Here is a 21,410-nt window from a genome sequence, read left to right as displayed (position 1 = left end):
AATGGCCTCCTTCTGCACTTTAAGGATTCGATGATACTACCAGACCTGTTGAGTTAATGTCGCATTTTCTGTTTTACTATATATTACACACCTTTTTAATCCACTGATTATATTTATTGAACCACTATACCATCAACCACCAGGAGCAGTGTGTTGATGTTTCAGCAATTTCAGCCTTGAGTGACTGGGTAAAGTTTGCACATTTTCCCCGTGTCTGTGTGCGTTCCCTCTGGGTGCTCCAGTTTTCTCCCACCGTCCAAAGAGTTAAGGTCGATTGGCCCCTTGGTGTCCAAATAAAGGTTAGGTGAGTTACTGGGATGGGCTTAAGTAGGGTACTCTTTCTGAGGGCCGGTACAGGCTAAATGGGCCAAATGGCCTCTTTCTGCACTGTAAATTCTATGATTCTGTTGGATTTTCTCTCCCACAGTCTTGGCCCGGTGGGTCTGTCTGGTGGTATTTCCCTGGTACTGTCCCATGTGTTTGGGTATTTTAGGAAGCAGGTAGAACTTCCTTGGTTCTACCTGTTTTCTTTGGTTAATATGTCTGGAGTCTTTGAGTTCTTCCAGTCCGTCTCCAATTCTCCTTCCTGTCTCGGGTATATTTGTCTAGGTAGCTTGGTGTTGTGATTAGTGTTGTTTAGTTGTCTGTCTGTCTACAGCAGGTATTGTTGTCTCTCGATAATGACTGTGCTGCTACCCTTGCTTCTGGTCTTATGAACATATCCGTGTTGGATCGGAGCTCCCGGATTGTCTGTCTTTCTCTCCGGGTAAGATTCTGTTTGTCTCTTGTATTTCACTGTGACAGGGCAGAGACCTGATTGAAGGGATTCAAACATGGAGTTCTGGAAAAGATGGGCAAGGATTTGGGAGGGACAACATGTTCAAAGAGTTTGGGAGGAGAGGGAGGCTGAAGATGGGGCAGTAATTTGTAAGGATGGCAGGGTCAAGGGTTTGTTTTATTGAGGAGGGGGTGATGATGGCAGATTTGAAGGACAGAGGGACAGTACCTGAAGAGAGAGAAATGTTGACAATATCCTGGGACACAGGGTAGTTGGCTGATCAGTAGCTCAGTGGGAATAGGGTTGATGGAGCAGGAGCTGGTTCTCATGGACAAGATGAGCTCTGAGAGGGCATGAGAGGAGATGAGAGAGAAACTAGAGAAAGATGTGGGTTCAGGGCTCGGGAAAGGATGAAATTTAGAGACAGTTTGGTCTGGTGGGCTCGTGGAAGGGAGGGAATCAGCAGAGGCGGCTGATCAGATTTACTCAATCTCAGTCACAAAGAAGCTCCTCACACTTCTTGTTGGAGGTGAAGATGGAAGAGACGGGAGAGCGAGATTACTTCAAAAGGAACTAACTTGTGTCAGAGTAATTAAAAAGTTTCAGCACTCTGCGTGTGTCACACAAATCTAATTTATTTGACTTTTAGCCAGAATATTAGCCCCTGTAAATGGGCTGGATTTTGTTATCAGCAGAAAGAGACCCAAATGAACATGGTTCAGTCCTGAATGTGAGGAACATCAAAATCCAATCACTATCGTTATTTGTGGCCTCGTTGGTGTTTCAGCAGGAGGGATGAAGTGGCGAATCCCTTCCTACACTTGGAACAGGTGAACGGTCTCTCCCCAGTGTGAACTCGCTGGTGCTTCTGCAAGGCGGATGACTGAGTGAATCCCTTCCCACACCAGGAGCAGGTGAATGGTCTCTCCCCAGTGTGAATTCGCTGATGTGCAGTGAGGTGAGATGATTGTCTGAACCCAGTCCCACAATGAGAGCACCTAAACTGTCTCTCGTCAGTGTGAACACGTTGATGTTGTAACAGTTCCCCAAAACGTTTAAAGCACTTCTCGCAGTCTGGACATTGAAACGGTCTCTCCCCAGTGAATTCGCTGATGCTTCTGCAGGTCGGATGACTGAGTGAATCTCTTCCCACACTTGGTGCAGACGAATGGCCTCTCCACTGTGTGTGTTCGCTGATGTACAGTGAGGTTAGATGATCGTCTGAACCCAGTCCCACACTGAGAGCACCTGAATGGTCTCTCATCAGTGTGAACACGTTGATGGCACATCAGATCCCCAGATCTTTTATAGCACCTCCCGCAGTCTGGACATTGAAACGGTTTCTCATCAGTGTGAACTAGCTGGTGACTCAGCAAGTGGGCTGAAATAGTAAATCCTTTCCCACATGTGGAACAGGTGAATGGTCTCTCCCTGGAGTGAAGTCGCTGGTGTGTGGACAGAGCGGATGGCTGAGTGAATCCCTTCCCACACTTGGAGCAGGTGAATGGTCTCTCCCCAGTGTGACTGCGTCGATGAGTTTCCAGCTTGGATGGGGAAGTGAATCCTTTCCCACATTTCCACGGTTTCTCCTCAGTGTGACTGCATTTGTGTCTTGTGAGGCCTGATGATCGACTGAATCCTCGTCCACACACACAACACGAGTATGGTTTCTCCCCACTGTGAACGGTGCTTTTTCCTTCCATGTTCAAAATCTCATGATATTCAGCAATGATAAATTGAGGACTCTGTCAGACCCTGATGTGAAGCTTGGTTTGTGTTTACGGATCTTGAAGTCTCACCTTCGAACACCCTGTGAAACTGATTGAAAGTGAGAGAGAACCCACAGAAACACAAAGGCAGGTTGTAAAATTGAGCTGAATGAATCTGGTCATTTGTGGGGCCGGCACTGGGAAAAGGGACCATGAAAACTGCTGGATTGTTGTAAAAACCCAACTGGCCTCTTTGGGAGGAGAGGGGAAGAGGTGAAGAGGGATTTTGTATATCTACAAGACATATTAAGAGAGTAGTTGGCAAAGCAAATTCGACCTTGAGCTTCATAACTGACACAGAAACTATGCTTCCGGTGGCACAGTAATTAGCACTGCTGCCTCACAGCGCCAAGGACTCGGGTTCAATTCTGGCCTTGATGATTGTCTGTGTGGAGTTTGCACTTTCTCCCAGTGTCTGCGTGGGTCTCCACCCGGTGCTCAGGATTCCTCCAACAGACCAAAAATTAATGATAATAATAATCACTTATTGTCACAAGTAGGCTTCAATTAAGTTACTGTGAAAAGCCCCTAGTCGCCACATTCCGGCGCCTGTTCGGGGAGGCCGATACGGGACTTGAACCTGCGCTGCTGGTCTTGTTCTGCATTGCAAGCCAGCTGTCTTAGCCCACTATACCAGCCCCAAAGCCCCTAGTCGCCACATTCCGGCGCCTGTTTGGGGAGGCTGTTTGGGCAAGTTAGATGGATTGGCCTTGATAAATTGCCCCTTAGTGTCCAGGGATGTGCAGGTTCGGTGGGGCTATGGGGTTACAGGGACAGGGTAGGGGTGTGGGCCTAGGCAGGGTGCCCTTTCAGTGAATCGGTGCACACTTGATGGGCCGAATGGCCCCCTTCTGCACTGTAGGAATTCTATGGTTCTAATTCTATTCTATGAATCTTTATAAAGCTCTGGTCACCACTCTTCAGGAAGGATCTGAAGGTTCTTGGAGAAGGCGCAGAGGAGGTTTACCAGAATGGTTCCAGCAAAGGAGGTTGAGGGGAGATTTGATTCAGGGACACAAGATTACGCCAGGTTTCCATCGGGTGGACAAAGACACTTTGTTTCCATTCACTGGTCGTACAAGCACTAGGGACACAGATTCAAAGTTTTGAGTAAAACCTGGATTGAACGATATAAGATGCTGAGGGGTCTTGACAGGGTGGATGTGGAGAGGATGTTTCCTCTTGTGGGAGAATCTGGAACAAGGGGGTCACTGTTGGAAAGTGAGGGGTCACCCATTTCAGATGGGGATAAGGATTTTTTTTTCGCTCGAGGGTTGTAAAAGAGGGGGTGGCACAGTGGTTAGCGCTGCTGCATCACAGCACCAGGGACCCAGGTTCATGCCTGACCCTGGATGACTGTGCAGTTTGCACGTTCTCCCTGTGTCTGTGTGGGTTTCTTCCGGGTGCTCCGGTTTCCTCCCACAGTCCAAAGATTTACAGGTTAGGTGCTAAATTGCCTCTTCATCTCCAAGAATGTGCACGTTGGGTGGGATGTGAGGATGGGGCAGGGTGGGATGGGGGGGGGTTTCGGGGGGTTGGTGCTGACTTGGGCTCCTTCTGCACTGTGGGGATTCTATGACTTAGATCTTGCGTCCTTAAAACGCAGTGGAAGTCGAGTCCTTGAATATTTTTAAGTCAGAGATGGATAGATTCTCGATAAGCAAGGGGGTGAAAGGTTATCGGGGTCGGCAGGAATATGGAGTTGAGGTTAAAATTATTGTATGAGAGACATCCGGGTGCGGCGATGACCAGCTGAGTCGCACGTTTCGGCAGCTCCCTGTGAAACGGACTTTTGGGCTCTTGATAGGAGCCCCAACGGCAATTTTAACGGCTGAAAACACCGTGCGGTAAACCAGAAGGGTGTTCCCCCTGGACACGGATGGAAAAAGGAGAGGAAAGTGGCTGGATTGCAGCGGATCCTTTGGAACAACGGCAAGGAAGGCAAGCAGAAACCAAGATGGCGTCGGAAGGTGGCAGTTTCATATGGGGCCCTGAACAACAAGAGTTTTTGAAACGCTGCGTGGAGGAGATAAAAAAGGAAATGAAGAAAGAGTTGTTGGCCCCGATTTTACAGGCGATTGAAGGGCTGAAAGAGGAACAAAAGACCCAGGAGCAGGAGCTTCGGGTCGTGAAGGCGAAAGCAGCAGAGAATGAAAACGACATACAGGGCCTGGTGGTGAAGTCGGAGATACAGGAGGCACACCAGAAACGATCTGTGGAGAGGTTGGAGGCACTGGAAAATAACGCAAGGAGGAACAACTTGAGGATTCTTGGCCTTCCTGAAGGTGTGGAGGGGGCGGACGTCGGGGCATATGTGAGCACGATGCTGCACTCGTTAATGGGAGTGGAGGCCCCGACGGGTCCGTTGGAGGTGGAGGGAGCATACCGAGTTATGGTGCGAGGACCGAGAGCAGGAGAAGCTCCCAGAGCCATAGTGGTGAGATTTCTCCGTTTTAAGGATAGAGAAATGGTCCTTAGATGGGCGAAGAAAACTCGGTGTAGTAAATGGGAGAACGCGGTGATCCGCGTCTATCAAGATTGGAGTGCGGAGGTGGCGAGAAGGAGGGCGAGCTTTAATCGGGCCAAGGCGGTGCTTCATAAAAAGAAGATAAAATTCGGAACGCTGCAACCGGCAAGACTGTGGGTCACATATCAAGGGAGGCACCACTACTTTGAGACGGCGGATGAAGCGTGGACTTTTATTGTAGAAGAAAAATTGGAATGATTGGACTACGAAAATGAACGTTTGGACAAAGTGGTGGGACGAGTGGGGGGGGGGGGGGGGGCGAAGAGGGATTGTATGATTAATCCTGCGGTATGGTAACTTTTCTTTCTCCCACAGGTGGTGATGGGGGGAGGTGGGGAGGGAGAGGAGATGGGGCGTTGGCCATGGGAGGCGGGGCCGAGGGAGAGGCGTGGGCTTGGTTCCCGCGCTATGATAATTATGGCGGGAATAGAGAAGCAGGAAGGAGGGGGCGCCGCACGGGGCGAGCCGTGATCACGGGGGGAAGCCGAGGTCAGCCAGAGTTTGCTGACTTCTGGGAGCAACATGGGGGGAGTAATTACGCTAGCGGGGGGTCTAGCGGGTGGGGGGGGAGGGGGGAATTACTGGGTTGCTGCTGCTGGGGAAAGGGGGGAGTGGGTGCGGGAAAGGATGGGCGGGGGGGCACCGTCTGGGAGAAATACAGCCGCGTGGGAACTGGGCGAGAAGCTGGAAAAAGATGATGGCTAACCGGCAAGGGGGGGTGGGTGGGAAGCCCCCCAACTCGGCTGATCACGTGGAACGTGAGGGGGCTTAACGGGCCGATAAAGAGGGCACGAGTACTCGCACACCTTAAGAAACTTAAAGCAGATGTGGTCATGTTACAGGAAACGCACCTGAAACTGATAGATCAGGTTAGGTTGCGCAAAGGATGGGTAGGGCAGGTGTTCCATTCGGGGCTGGATGCGAAAAACAGGGGGGTGGCTATATTAGTGGGGAAGCGGGTAATGTTCGAGGCAAAGACTATAGTGGCGGATAACGGGGGCAGATACGTGATGGTGAGTGGCAAATTACAGGGAGAGATGGTGGTGTTGGTAAACGTGTATGCCCCGAATTGGGACGATGCCAATTTTATGAGGCGAATGCTAGGACGCATCCCAGACCTAGAGACCGGAAAGCTGATAATGGGGGGAGACTTTAACACGGTGTTGGAACCAAGGCTGGATAGGTCGAAGTCCAGGACTGGTAGGAGGCCGGCAGCAGCCAAGGTGCTTAAGGATTTTATGGAGCAGATGGGAGGGGTGGACCCGTGGAGATTCAGTAGACCTAGGAGTAAGGAGTTCTCGTTTTTCTCCTATGTCCATAAAGTCTATTCACGCATAGACTTTTTTGTGTTGGGTAGGGCATTGATCCCGAGGGTGAGGGGAACGGAATATACGGCTATAGCCATTTCGGATCATGCCCCACACTGGGTAGACTTGGAGATAGGGGAGGAAACAAGAGGGCGTCCACCCTGGAGAATGGATATGGGACTAATGGCGGATGAGGGGGTGTGCTTAAGGGTGAGGGGATGCATTGAAAAGTACTTGGAACTCAATGACAATGGGGAGGTTCAGGTGGGAGTGGTCTGGGAGGCGTTGAAGGCGGTGGTTAGGGGGGAGCTGATATCAATAAGGACACATAAAGGGAAGCAGGAGAGTAAGGAACGGGAGCGGTTGTTGCAAGAACTTTTGAGGGTGGACAGACAGTATGCGGAAGCACCGGAGGAGGGATTGTACAGGGAAAGGCAAAGGCTGCATGTGGAATTTGACTTGCTGACCACAGGCACTGCAGAGGCACAATGGAGGAAGGCGCAGGGTGTACAGTATGAATATGGAGAGAAGGCGAGCAGATTGCTGGCACACCAATTGAGGAAAAGGGGAGCAGCGAGGGAAATAGGGGGGGTGAGAGACGAAGATGGAGAGACGGAGCGGGGAGTGGAGAGAGTGAATGAAGTGTTTAAGACATTTTATAAAAAATTGTATGAAGCTCAACCCCCGGATGGGAGGGAGAGAATGATGGAGTTTTTGGATCGGCTGGAAATTCCCAAGGTGGAAGAGCAGGAAAGGATGGGATTGGGAGCACAGATCACGGTAGAAGAAGTGGTGAAAGGAATCAGGAACATGCAGACGGGAAAGGCCCCGGGACCGGACGGATTCCCAGTTGAATTTTACAGAAAATATTTGGACTTGCTCGCCCCGCTACTGACGAGAACCTTCAACGAGGCAAAGGAAAGGGGACAACTGCCCCCGACTATGTCAGAAGCAATGATATCGCTTCTTTTAAAGAAGGAAAAGGATCCGCTACAATGCGGGTCCTACAGACCAATCTCCCTCCTCAATGTAGATGCCAAGGTCTTGGCCAAGGTAATGGCAATAAGAATAGAGGAATGTGTCCCGGGGGTGGTTCATGAGGACCAAACTGGGTTTGTGAAGGGGAGACAGCTGAACACGAACATACGGAGGTTGTTAGGGGTAATGATGATGGCCCCACCAGAGGGTGAAACGGAGATAGTAGTGGCGATGGATGCCGAGAAAGCATTTGATAGAGTGGAGTGGGATTATCTGTGGGAGGTGTTGAGGAGATTTGGGTTCGGAGAGGGGTATATTAGATGGGTGCAGCTGTTGTATAGGGCCCCAGTGGCGAGTGTGGTCACGAATGGACGGGGATCGGCATATTTTCGGCTCCATAGAGGGACAAGGCAGGGATGTCCTCTGTCCCCATTACTGTTTGCACTGGCGATTGAGCCCCTGGCGATAGCGCTGAGAGGTTCCAAGGGATGGAGGGGAATACTTAGGGGAGGAGAAGAACACCGGGTATCTTTATATGCGGATGATCTGCTACTATATGTGGCGGATCCAGCGGAGGGGATGCCAGAAATAATGCGGATACTTGGGGAGTTTGGGGATTTTTCAGGGTATAAATTGAACATGGGAAAGAGTGAGCTGTTTGTGGTGCATCCAGGGGAGCAGAGTAGAGAAATAGAAGACCTACCGTTGAGGAAGGTAACAAGAGACTTTCGTTACCTGGGGATCCAGATAACTAAGAATTGGGGCACATTGCACAGGCTAAATTTGACGCGGTTGGTGGAACAGATGGAGGAAGATTTCAAGAGATGGGATATGGTAGCATTGTCAATGGCAGGGAGGGTGCAGGCAGTTAAGATGGTGGTCCTCCCGAGATTCCTTTTTGTGTTTCAGTGTCTCCCGGTGGTGATCACGAAGGCTTTTTTCAAAAGGATAGAAAAGAGTATCATGGGTTTTGTTTGGGCCGGGAAGACTCCGAGAGTGAGGAAGGGATTCTTACAGCGTAGTAGGGATAGGGGGGGGGCTGGCACTACCGAGCCTAAGTGAGTATTATTGGGCCGCTAATATTTCAATGGTGAGTAAGTGGATGGGAGAGGAGGAAGGAGCGGCGTGGAAGAGATTAGAGAGGGCGTCCTGTAGGGGGACCAGCCTGCAGGCTATGGTGACAGCCCCATTGCCGTTCTCACCAAGGAACTATACCACGAGTCCGGTGGTGGTAGCTACACTGAAGATTTGGGGACAGTGGAGACGACATAGGGGAAAGACCGGAGCACTGGGGGGGTCCCCGATAAGAAACAACCATAGGTTTGCCCCGGGGGGAATGGATGGGGGATACGGAATGTGGCAAAGAGCAGGTATAACGCAATTGAAAGATCTATTTGTGGATGGGAAGTTTGCGAGTCTGGGAGCGCTGACCGAGAAATATGGGTTGCCCCAAGGGAATGCATTCAGGTACATGCAATTGAGGGCTTTTGCGAGGCAGCAGGTGAGGGAATTCCCGCAGCTCCCGACACAAGAGGTGCAGGACAGAGTCATCTCAAAGAAATGGGTGGGGGACGGTAAGGTGTCGGATATATATAGGGAAATGAGAGACGAAGGGGAGACTATGATGGACGAACTAAAAGGGAAATGGGAAGAAGAGCTAGGGGAGGAGATTGAGGAGGGGATGTGGGCAGATGCCCTAAACAGGGTAAACTCGTCGTCCTCGTGCGCCAGGCTAAGCCTGATTCAGTTTAAGGTATTACACAGGGCACATATGACTGGAACACGGCTCAGTAAATTTTTTGGGGTGGAGGATAGGTGTGCGAGGTGCTCGAGAAGCCCAGCGAATCATACCCATATGTTTTGGTCATGCCCGGCACTACAGGGGTTTTGGATGGGGGTGACAAAGGTGCTTTCGAAAGTAGTAGGAGTCCGGGTCGAACCAAGCTGGGGGTTGGCTATATTTGGGGTTGCACAAGAGCCGGGAGTGCAGGAGGCGAAAGAGGCCGATGTTTTGGCCTTTGCGTCCCTAGTAGCCTGGCGCAGAATATTGCTAATGTGGAAAGAAGCCAAGCCCCCGGGGGTGGAGACCTGGATAAATGATATGGCGGGGTTCATAAAGTTAGAGCGGATTAAGTTCGTCCTAAGGGGGTCGGCTCAAGGGTTTACTAGGCGGTGGCAACCGTTCGTCGAATATCTTGCGGAAAGATAGATAGGGGAGAACAAAGAAGGCAGCAGCAGCGGCCCAGGACTTGGGGGGGGGGGGGATGGGGGGGGGGGGTGGCCTGAGACAAGGCAGTTGCCAATTAGGGCTAGTTTTTATTTTTTGTTATTTAATATTTATTTATTTGTTGTTGTTTTTGTTTAAATTTAAAAAAGGTCATTATTATCTGTATTGTTACAATGTTGTGTAAAGGATGCACAATGTACTGTGTTGGTTGACCAAAAATTTTCAATAAAATATTATTAAAAAAAAAAAAAAAAATTATTGTATGATGGAGCAGGCTCGAGGGGCCGACTCCTAGTTTGTGTGTAAGGAGCAGGCTCAAGGGGCCGACTCCTAGTTTGTGTGTAAGGAGCAGGCTCAAGAGGCTGGCTCCTGGTTTGTATGTAAGGAGCAGGCTCGAGGGGCCGAGTGGCCTGCTCCTAGTTTGTATGGAAGCATGCAAATACAGCATGCGGTAAAGGAGGCAAGTGGTTTTTTGGCCTTCATAGCAAGAGGATTCGAGTAGAGGAGCAGGGATGTCTTGCTGCAATTATACAGGGCCTTGGTGAGGCCACACCTGGAATACTGTGTGCAGTATTAGTCTCCTTATCTGAGGAAAGATGATCTCGCTAAAGAGAAAGAGCAGCAAAGCTTTGCCAGGCTGATTCCTGGGATGGTGGGACTGACGTATGAGAGATTGAATCAATCAGGATTGTATTCGCTGGAGTTCAGAAGAATGAGGAGGAATCTCATAGAAACCTCTTGACTGTGGGCTGCACGATGGTGCAGTGGTTAGCACTGTTGCATCACGTCACCAAGGACCTAGGTTCGATCCCGGCCCCGGGTCGCTGTCCGTGTAGAGTTTGCGCATTCTCCCTGTGTCTGTGTGGGTCCCACCCCCACAACCCAAAGATGTGCAGGGTAGGTAGACTGGCCATGCTAAAATTACCCCTTAATTGGGAAAAAAAAGAATTGTGCACTCTAAATTTATATTTTAAAAAAACCTATAACATTCTAACAGGGCGAGACAGATTAGATTCGGGAAGGATGTTCCCGATGGTGGGTGTGTCCAGAACCCGGGGTCACAGTCTGAGGATACGGGATAGCACGGGCAGCACAAGTGGCTGGCACTGTGGCTTCACAGCACCAGGGTCCCAGGTTCGATTCCCTGCTGAGTTACTGTCTGTGCGGAGTCTGCGCGTTCTCCTCGTGTCTGCGTGGGTTTCCTCCGGATGCTCCGCCTTCCTCCCACAGTCCAAAGATGTGCAGGTTAGGTGCATTGGCCATGATAAATTGCCTTAGTGACCAAAAAGGTTAGGAGGGGTTATTGGGTTATGGGGATAGGGTGGAAGTGAGGACTTAAGTGGATCGGTGCAGACTCGATGGGCCGAATGGCCTCCTTCAGCACTGTATGTTCTATGACAGACCATTTAGGACCGAGGTGAGGAGAAATGTCTTCACCCAGAGAGTGGTGAACCTGTGGAATTCATCACCACAGGAAGAATTGAGACCAAAACATTTCATGTTTTCAAGAAGCAGTTAGATACAGCACTCAGGGTGAAGGGGATCAAAGGATATGGGGGAAAGCGGGATTAGGCTATTGAGCCCAATCTGCTCTGATCGTAATGAATGGTGGAGCAGGCTCGAAGGGCCAAATGGCCTCCTGCTGCTATTTTCTATGTTGCTCCGTATCTATGCATGTAAATGGTCCAGGAGGTATGAAGAATAATGTTTTTACACAGCCAGTGGCAATGACCTGAACCTTGCTGCCTATGACGGAGTTTAGAAATAGACACCAATGAATGATTTTTTTAAAAATTGGATAGAAACCTGAGAGAAATAAAGCTGTTAGGATACAGGGATACAGCAGGAGAATGAGACTGACTGGATTGTTCCAGATAATAACAGTAATCTTTATTAGTCTCACAGGTATGAATGTTTGAGGTGAGGGACGCCGTCAGTGTCCCTGCTGATTTCACCTGTGGGAAGCGCACCCATCTCCAGCTCCTCAGAAACCGCGTTAAGGAGCTGGAGATGGAGCTGGATGAACTTCGGATCATTCGGGAGGCAGAGGTGGTCATAGAAAGTAGCTTCAGGAATGTAATTATTCCGAAGACGGTGACGGTGAGAGGGGCTGGGAGGAAGCAGTCAGTGCAGGATCCCTCTGTGGTCGTTCCCCTCAGTAACAAGTATACCGTTTTGGATACTGTTGAGGGACGAGCTACCAGGGGTAAGCCACGGTGAACGGATCTCCAGCACTGAGTCCGTCCCTGTAGCTCAGAAGGGAAGGAGGGAGAGCGGGAGAGCAATAGTTATTGGGGACTCGATAGTTAGAGGGGCAGATAGACGGTTCTGTGGCAGCGAAAGAGACTCACGGATGGTATGTTGCCTCCCGGGTGCCAGGGCCCATGACGCCTCGGGCCGTGTTTTCAAAATCCTTAAAGGGGAGGGGGAGCAGTCACAAGTCGTGGTACACATCAGTACCAACGACATAGGTAAGAGAAGGGACGGGAATTTAAACCAGGAACTAAGGGAGCTAGGGAGGAAGCTGAGAGCCAGGACAAACCACATTGTCATCTCTGGTTTGTTGCCGGTGCCACGTGCTCGTGAGGTGAGGAACAGGGAGAGAGTGCAGATAAACACGTGGCTGCAGGGATGGTGTAGAACAGAGAACATAGAAAATACAGCACAGAACAGGCCCTTCGGCCCACGATGTTGTGCCGAACCTTTGTCCTAGATTAATCATAGATTATCATTGAATTTACAGTGCAGAAGGAGGCCATTCGGCCCTTTGAGTCTGCACCGGCTCTTGGAAAGAGCACCCTACCCAAACTCAACACCTTCACCCAACACCAAGGTCAATTTGGACATTAAGGGCAATTTATCATTGGCCAATTCACCTAACCTGCACATCTTTGGATTGTGGGAGGAAACCGGAGCACCCGGAGGAAACCCACGCAGACACGGGGAGGACGTGCAGACTCCGCACAGTCAGTGACCCAAGCCGGAATCGAACCTGGGACCCTGGAGCTGTGAAGCAATTGTGCTATCCACAATGCTACCGTGCTGCCCTTGAGAACAAATAAATCTACACTATATCATTTAACCGTAATCCATGTACCTATCCAATAGCTGCTTGAAGGTCCCTAATGTTTCCGACTCAACTACTTCCACAGGCAGTGCATTCCATGCCCCCACTACTCTCTGGGTAAAGAACCTACCTCTGATATCCCTCCTATATCTTCCACCTTTCACCTTAAATTTATGTCCCCTTGTAATGGTTTGTTCCACCCGGGGAAAAAGTCTCTGACTGTCTACTCTATCTATTCCCCTGATCATCTTATAAACCTCTATCAAGTCGCCCCTCATCCTTCTCCGTTCTAATGAGAAAAGGCCTAGCACCCTCAACCTTTCCTCGTAAGACCTACTCTCCATTCCAGGCAACATCCTGGTAAATCTTCTTTGCACCTTTTCCAAAGCTTCCACATCCTTCCTAAAATGAGGCGACCAGAACTGTACACAGTACTCCAAATGTGGCTTACCAAAGTTTTGTACAGCTGCATCATCACCTCACGGCTCTTAAATTCAATCCCTCTGTTAATGAACGCGAGCACACCATAGGCCTTCTTCACAGCTCTATCCACTTGAGTGGCAACTTTCAAAGATGTATGAACATAGACCCCAAGATCTCTCTGCTCCTCCACATTGCCAAGAACTCTACCGTTAACCCTGTATTCCGCATTCATATTTGTCCTTCCAAAATGGACAACGTCACACTTTTCAGGGTTAAACTCCATCTGCCACTTCTCAGCCCAGCTCTGCATCCTATCTATGTCTCTTTGCAGCCGACAACAGCCCTCCTTACTATCCACAACTCCATCAATCTTCGTATCGTCTGCAAATTTACTGACCCACCCTTCAACTCCCTCATCCAAGTCATTAATGAAAATCACAAACAGCAGAGGACCCAGAACTGATCCCTGCGGTACGCCACTGGTAACTGGGATCCAGGCTGAATATTTGCCATCCACCACCACTCTCTGACTTCTATCGGTTAGCCAGTTCGTTATCCAACTGGCCAAATTTCCCACTATCCCATGCCTCCTTACTTTCTGCATAAGCCTACCATGGGGAACTTTATCAAATGCCTTACTAAAATCCATGTACACTACATCCACTGCTTTACCTTCATCCACATGCTTGGTCACCTCCTCAAAGAATTCAATAAGATTTGTAAGGCAAGACCTACCCCTCACAAATCCGTGCTGACTATCCCTAATCAAGCAGTGTCTTTCCAGATGCTCAGAAATCCTATCCTTCAGTACCCTTTCCATTACTTTGCCTACCACCGAAGTAAGACTAACTGGCCTGTAATTCCCAGGGTTATCCCTAGTCCCTTTTTTGAACAGGGACACGACATTCGCCACTCTCCAATCCCCTGGTACCACCCCTGTTGACAGTGAGGACGAAAAGATCATTGCCAACGGCTCTGCAATTTCATCTCTTGCTTCCCATAGAATCCTTGGATATATCCCGTCAGGCCCGGGGGACTTGTCTATCCTCAAGTTTTTCAAAATGCCCAACACATCTTCCTTCCTAACAAGTATTTCCTCGAGCTTACCAATCTGTTTCACACTGTCCTCTCCAACAATATCGCCCCTCTCATTTGTAAATACAGAAGAAAAGTACTCGTTCAAGACCTCTCCTATCTCTTCAGACTCAATACACAATCTCCCGCTACTGTCCTTGATCGGACCTACCCTCGCTCTAGTCATTCTCATATTTCTCACATATGTGTAAAAGGCCTTGGGGTTTTCCTTGATCCTACCCGCCAAAGATTGTTCATGCCCTCTCTTAGCTCTCCTAATCCCTTTCTTCAGTTCCCTCCTGGCTATCTTGTATCCCTCCAATGCCCTGTCTGAACCTTGTTTCCTCAGCCTTACATAAGTCACCTTTTTCCTCTTAACAAGACATTCAACCTCTCTTGTCAACCATGGTTCCCTCACTCGACCATCTCTTCCCTGCCTGACAGGGACATACATATCAAGGACACGTAGCACCTGTTCCTTGAACAAGTTCCACATTTCATTTGTGTCCTTCCCTGCCAGCCTATGTTCCCAACTTATGCACTTCAATTCTAGTCTGACAACATCGTATTTACCCTTCCCCCAATTGTAAACCTTGCCCTGTTGCACGTACCTATCCCTCTCCATTACTAAAGTGAAAGTCACAGAATTGTGGTCACTATCTCCAAAATGCTCCCCCATTAACAAATCTATCACTTGCCCTGGCTCATTACCCAGTACTAAATCCAATATTGCCCCTCCTCTGGTCGGACAATCTAGGAGGAAGGGTTTCAGGTACGTGGATAATTGGAAAACATTCTGGGGAAGGTGGGACCTGTACAGACAGGACGGTTTGCACCTAAACCAGAGGGGCACCAATATCCTGGGAGGGAAATTTGCTACGGCTCTTCGGGGGTGGGGGGGGGGGGCGGTTTAAACTAATTTGTCAGGGGGCTGGGAAAACGAGCTGTAGTCCAGAAGCCAGTGTTGAGAGTAGTGAGGTACTGAGGAGGGTATCAAGGTCGCAGGAGTGTACCGGCAGACAGAAAGGTGGGTTGAGGTGTGTCTACTTCAATGCAAGGAGCATCCGGAATAAGGTAGGTGAAATTGGAGTGTAGATTGGTACTTGGGACTACGATGTTGTGGCCATTTCGGAGACATGGTGAGAACACGGACAGGAATGGTTGTTGGAAGTTCCGGGGTATAGATGTTTCAGTAAGAGTAGGGAAGGTGGTAAAAGAGGTGGAGGAGTAGCATTGTTAATCAAGGATAGTTTAACGGCTGCAGAAAGGCAGTTTGAAGGGGATCAGCCTACTGAGGTAATATGGGTTGAAGTTAGAAATAGGAAAGGAGCGGTCACATTGTTGGGAGTTTTCTATAGGCCCCCAAATAGTAATAGAGATGTGGAGGAAGAAATTGCAAAACAGATTATGGATAGGTGTGGAGGTCTCAGGGTAGTTGTCATGGGTGACTTTAACTTTCAAAATATTGATTGGAGCCTCTACAAGTCGAACAGTTCGGAATGGGCAGTTTTTGTACAGTGTGGATAGGCCGACAAGAGGGGGGGGCCACATTGGATTTGATACTGGGTAATGAACAGGGCCAAGTGTTAGATTTGTTTGTGGGAGAGCACTTTGGAGATAGTGACCACAATTCGGTGTCTTTCATTATTGCAATGGAGAGGGACGATAGGGCAAGGTTTATAATTGGGGGAGAGGTAATTATGATGCGATTAGGCAAGAATTAGGGAGCATAAGATGGGAACAGAAACTGTCAGGGAAAGGCACAAATGAAAAGTGGAGCTTGTTCAAGGAACAAATACTGCGTGTCCTTGATAGGCATGTCCCTGTCAGGCAGGGTGAAAATGGCCATGTGAGGGAACCATGGTTCACAAAAGAGGTTGAATGTCTTGTCAAGAGGAAAAAGGAAGAGTATGTAAGGATGAGAAAACAAGGTTTAGTAGGGTCGCTTGAGAGTTATTAGGTAGCAAGGAATGAGCTGAATAAAGGGCTTAAGAGAGCTAGGAGGGGGCATGAGAAGTCCTTGGCGGGTTGGATCAAGGAAAACCCCAAGGCATTTTACTCTTTTGTGAGAAATAAAAGAATGACCAGGGTGACGGTAGGGCCTCTCAAGGACAGTAGTGGGAACTTGTGCATGGAGCCAGAAGAGATAGGAGGGGTGTTGAATTAATACTTTTCTTCAGTGTTCACAACGGAGAGGGACCATGTTTTTGGGGATGAGTGTGTGATACAGGCGGGTAGGCTGGAGGAGGTAGATGTTCTGAGGAAGAATGTATTTGCAATTTTGAAAAACCTGACGGTTGACAAGTCCCCTGGTCCAGATGGGATATATCCAAGGATTCTTTGGGAGGCAAGGGATGAGATTGCAGAGCCTTTGGCTTTGATCTTTGGGTCCTCACTGTCCACGGGGATAGTGCCAGAGACTGATGAATGTTGTTCCTCTGTTCAAGAAAGGGAATAGGAATGACCCTGGTAATTATAGGCCAGTTAGTCTTACTTCGGTGGTAGGTAAGATAATGGAAAAGGTCCTGAAGGATAGGATTTTTAACCATTTGGAAAGATGCAGCTTAATCCGGGATAGTCAACACGGATTCATGAAGGGTAGGTCTTGCCTCACAAATTTGATTGAATTCTTTGAGGAGGTAACGAAGTGTGTAGATGAAGGTAGAGCAGTTAATGTTCTATACATGGATTTTAGTAAGGCGTTGATAAGGTTCCCCATGGTCGGCTCATGAAGAAAGTAAGGAGGTGTCGGATAGAGGGAAATTTGGCCAATTGGATAAGTAACTGGCTATCACGTAGAAGACACAGGGTGGTGGTGGATGGAAAATTTTCAGACTGGAGACCAGTTACCAGCGGTGTACCACAGGGATCAGTGCTGGGTCCTCTGCTATTTGTGATTTTTATCAATGACTTGGAGGAGGGGGCTGAAGGGTGGGTCAGTAAATTTGCTGATGACACCAAGATTGGTGGAGTAGTGGATGAGGTGGAGGGCTGTTGTCGGCTGCAAAGAGACATTAATAGGATGCAGAGCTGGGCCGAAAAATGGCAGATGGAGTTTAACCCTGATAAGTGCGAGGTGATTCATTTTGGTAGAAAAAATTTGAATGCGGATTACAGGGTCAATGGCAGGGTTCTGAGGAATGTGGAGGAACAGAGAGATCTTGGGGTTCATGTCCACAGATCTCTGAAGGTTGTCACTCAAATGGATAGAGCAGTGAAGAAGGCTTATAGTGTGTTAATGTTTATTAAAGGGGGCTTGAGTTTAAGAGCCGCGGGGTTATGCTGCAACTATACATGATTGTGTGAGACCACATTTGGAGTATTGTGTGCAGTTCTGGTCACCTCATTATAGGAAGGATGTGGAAGCATTGGAAGGGGTGCAAAGGAGATTTACCAGGATGCTGCCTGGTTTGCAGAATAGGTCTTATGAGGAAAGGTTGAGGGAGCTAGGGCTTTTCTCTTTGGAGTGGAGGAGGCTGAGAGGTGACTTAATGGAGGTTTATAAGATGATCAGGGGGACAGATAGAGTGGACGTTCAGAGACTATTTCCTCGGGTGGAGGTAGCTGTTACAACGGGTATAACTATAAGATTCAGGGTTGGAGATATAGGAGGGATTTCCGAGGTAGGTTCTTTACTCAGAGTGGTTCGGTGGTGGAATGGACTGCCTGCTGTGATAGTGGAGTCGGACACTTTAGGAACTTTCAAGCGGTTATTGGATAGGCACATGGAGCACACCAGAATGACAGGGAGTGGGATAGCTTGATCTTGGTTTTGGACAATGCTCGGCACAACATCGAGGGCTGAAGGGCCCGTTCTGTGCTGTACTGTTCTATGTTCTATTGTTACATTAACACTGCAATGAAGTTCCTGTGAAAAGCCCCTTGTCGCCACATTCCGGCACCTTTTGGGTAGACAGAGGGAGAATTCAGAATGTCCAATTCACCTAGCAAGCACATCTTCCGGGACTTGTGGGAGGAAACCGGAGCACCCGGAGGAAACCCACGCAGACACGGGGAGAACGTGCAGACTCCACCCATTCAGTGACCCAAGCCGGGAAAGAAACCGGGTTCCCTGGCGCTGTGAAGCAATGGTGCTACCATGTCGATTAGAGAGCTGGCATGGACCGAATGCTTTTCTCTGTCCCACAATTACAGATTTTTTTGTGCAATCTAGTTTTGTAATTTAACCCAGGGGGGTTCAGATAAATCTGTGCAGCACTCCCTCTGAGGCCATTCTATCCTTCCTCAGGTTTGTTGTCCAGAACTGAACACAGTTCTCCAGGTTTGTGAATCTCGGGGCTTTTCTAATCACAGTGAGACCTGAAATCTTCCCTCACAGACAGAACAGACAAACCTTTTACCTTCCACACCCAGGTGCTGCTGATATGCAGGTTCTGATGAACTGAGTGACTCTGTCAGATTGCAATGTGACGTTTGGTTTGCATTTCCTGTCTGTTAAACCTCCACTTCCAGTATCCTGTAAATTTACAGAAACCTCACTGTCAGTTTAGGATAGAAATTCACAACATTCTCTCCTCATCAACTTTGATTAAATGTATTCCTGGAGGTTTGATCACATGACCTGCCCCCATCCTCCAGCCATTAATCGGTCAACACATCCATCCTTGTGACACACTGCCTTCCTCGGCCAATTGGGAAGCAAAATGACTCATTACCTTACAGGACAGCGTTTGACTGTCAGCCAATCAACCTTTATCCCATTTTCAATAATTTATATCAGCTTAAGAGAAATGTTCAAAAAAATATTTTTTACTATCCTAATCATTTTCCAAAGATCCAAAAATATTTTCCACTGTCCTAATGATTTCCTAAGTATGAATCTCACCGAGACAGAAGGTAAAATTTGAATTCATTGCAAGTCTACTGATGACCATGAAACCATTGTCAATTGTTGTAAAGACACATCTGTTCACTCATGTCCTTCAGTGAAGGAAATAATCTATCCTTACCTGGTCTGGCCAACACGATTCCAAACCACAGCAATGTGGTTGACTCTTTAAATGCCCTCCGAGATGGCCGAGCAAGCCACTCAGTTCAAGGGACATTGGGGATGGGCAATAAACGTTGACCCAGCCAGTGACTTCCACAAATTATCAAAATATAATTTGGGGGCAGCACAGTGGGCGATCCCTGATGGCTCACGGCGCTGAGGACCCTCGGTTCGATCCCTGCTCTAGGTCACTGTCCTTGTGGAGTTTGCACATTCTCCCCGTGTTTATGTGGGTTTTGCCCCCACAACCCAAAGATGTGCCGGGTAGGTGGATTGGCCAGACAAAATTGCCCCTTAATTGGAAAAAATGAATTGGATACTCTAAATTTATGAAAAAAAATCAAAAAAATAAAATCCTGGAGACTCCAGTCAGTGAATCCGGGAGAGTTGGCATCCGGCTCGCAGCACATGCGCCCTGTGGCACCTTGTCCACTGTAAAGATGGCGGCCGGTAACCCAGGCCTGTTACCGCTCAGCCCTCAGTCTATAGAGAAAGTGCCAAAGCCCCAACATTCACCAGCTCCAAGGACACACCTTAGCTCCCTTTCCAATCTGAAAGCAGCCTGAGCTGGATTTACATTCCCCTTAATTGATCATTGCTGGGTGATAATCCTGTACTTCCTCACCTCACACCACTGTGACAGCACCTTCACCACACAGACTGCAGCAACTGACCAAACATCACCTTCCCAGTTATTCCTGAAGGCACCGCCTTCCCAACCTGGCCGCTTGCCTGAGGTGTGGTGATCCTCAGGTCACATCACCGCCGGTCTGCTCTCTCCCGGGACCAGGCCCTGGTTCACAGCCGCCATCTTGGGGAAACAGAGCGCATGCGCTGGCGTCTTGTTGATGCAACAGGACCCTGAAGGCCCTGGGCGGGCCCTGAAGGTTTCTGTTCCCAGCCGGGTCCTAGTGCCCATTGAAGCTGGGCAACTCGAACCAATCATCATATTGAGATCTGACGGTGTCACTCAATTCATTACGACCTAAAAAGCACAAACTTTCAATGTGTTTGTTCTGTCTGTGGGCAAAGATTTCAAATATCAGTGTGACTGGAAAAGCACCGACACACACACAGCACATGCCCGAGCGAGAAAGTTCCAGTGAACTAACTGTGGAAGGAGATTTAACCAGTTTCACAGCCTGAAAGAACATCACACCATTGACAGCAAGGAAAGACTGTACACGTGTTCTGTGTGTGGACGAGGATTCAACTGATCATTGGGTTGGATTGGATTGGGTTTGTTTATTGTCACGTGTACCGAGATACAATGAAAAGTATTTTTCTGCGAGCAGCTCAACAGATCATTGAGTACTTGAAAAGAAAAGGGAATAAAAGAAAATACATAATAGGGCAACACAAGGTACACAATGCAACTGCGTAAGCACCGGCATCGGATGAAGCATACAGAGGTGTAGTGTCAATGAGGTCAGTCCATAAGAGGGTTGTTTAGGAGTCTGGTAACAGCGGGAAGAAGAGGACTTCTGGGGGCGGCTATGAAGAAGTAAGTCACACATTTGCTGGCTCCCACTCGAGTCAGCATTTTGGACCTTTACCCCCAATTTTCTACCGGACTTGAATTGTAAAACTGATGACAGAGGCAATTGTGTACTGAATTCCCACAGTGGTGAATGGAGAGAAGGACTAGACGTGCTCATCAAGGCAGAAACAGAAAGACAGAGAAGGCTTGGGCTGAAGCTGCAGCAGGAGACAGCATGGCGGAGGACCGGACCTCTGGTTTGTCGACACAGCAGTCTCTGGAGCAGCTGATGCAAGTTATTCAGGAAGGCTTTGCTAAGCGGAAAATGGACTGCTTGGACCCGATAAAAGAGTCAATTGAGCGGCTGGAGCTTAGATTGGACGCCCAAAATTGGGCGATCCAGAAGGTAGAGAAGGCACTGGCTGAACAGGAGGAACATCAAACTGCGGTGGAGTTGGAGGTGGGGATGCTGAGAGACCAGCAGAAGCAGCCCCTGGAGAAGGTGGAGGACCAAGAGAATAGGTCTCGCCGGCAGAAATTGAGAATCGTTGGGCTCCCGGAGGGGTCTGAAGGAGTGGTTGCTGGGGCATACATCGCGGACGCTGGGGCATACATCGCGGACATGTTTGAGAAGCTGCTGGGGGATAGGACATTCCCCCGACCCTTGGAGGTTTAGCACACTGGGCTAAATCGCTGGCTTTTACAGCAGACCAAGGCAGGCCAGCAGCACGGTTCAATTCCCATACCAGCCTCCCCGAACAGGCACTGG

The 21,410-nt window shown here is 48.9% G+C and overlaps 1 protein-coding gene and 1 long non-coding RNA gene across 4 annotated transcripts in view; one reads left to right on the top strand and one right to left on the bottom strand.

The window, feature by feature from the left end:
* LOC140421475 (uncharacterized) overlaps window positions 1-21,410 on the bottom strand; it is an 856,937-nt gene that overhangs the window by 92,423 nt on the left and 743,104 nt on the right. The gene's annotated exons all lie outside the window — the stretch shown is intronic.
* Window positions 672-21,410, top strand: part of LOC140421508 (uncharacterized) — a 36,442-nt gene continuing 15,703 nt past the window's right edge. For both annotated transcript variants that reach the window (XR_011946865.1, XR_011946864.1), the window contains exon 1: window positions 672-766. This is a non-coding gene — a long non-coding RNA (uncharacterized lncRNA). The remainder of the gene's footprint in view (window positions 767-21,410) is intronic.

The sequence above is a fragment of the Scyliorhinus torazame genome, chromosome 5, assembly GCF_047496885.1.
Source record: "Scyliorhinus torazame isolate Kashiwa2021f chromosome 5, sScyTor2.1, whole genome shotgun sequence".
NCBI lineage: Eukaryota > Metazoa > Chordata > Chondrichthyes > Carcharhiniformes > Scyliorhinidae > Scyliorhinus > Scyliorhinus torazame.
The sequence above is the reverse complement of the archived record's forward strand: the minus strand, read 5'-3'. Positions and strand labels throughout refer to the sequence as shown.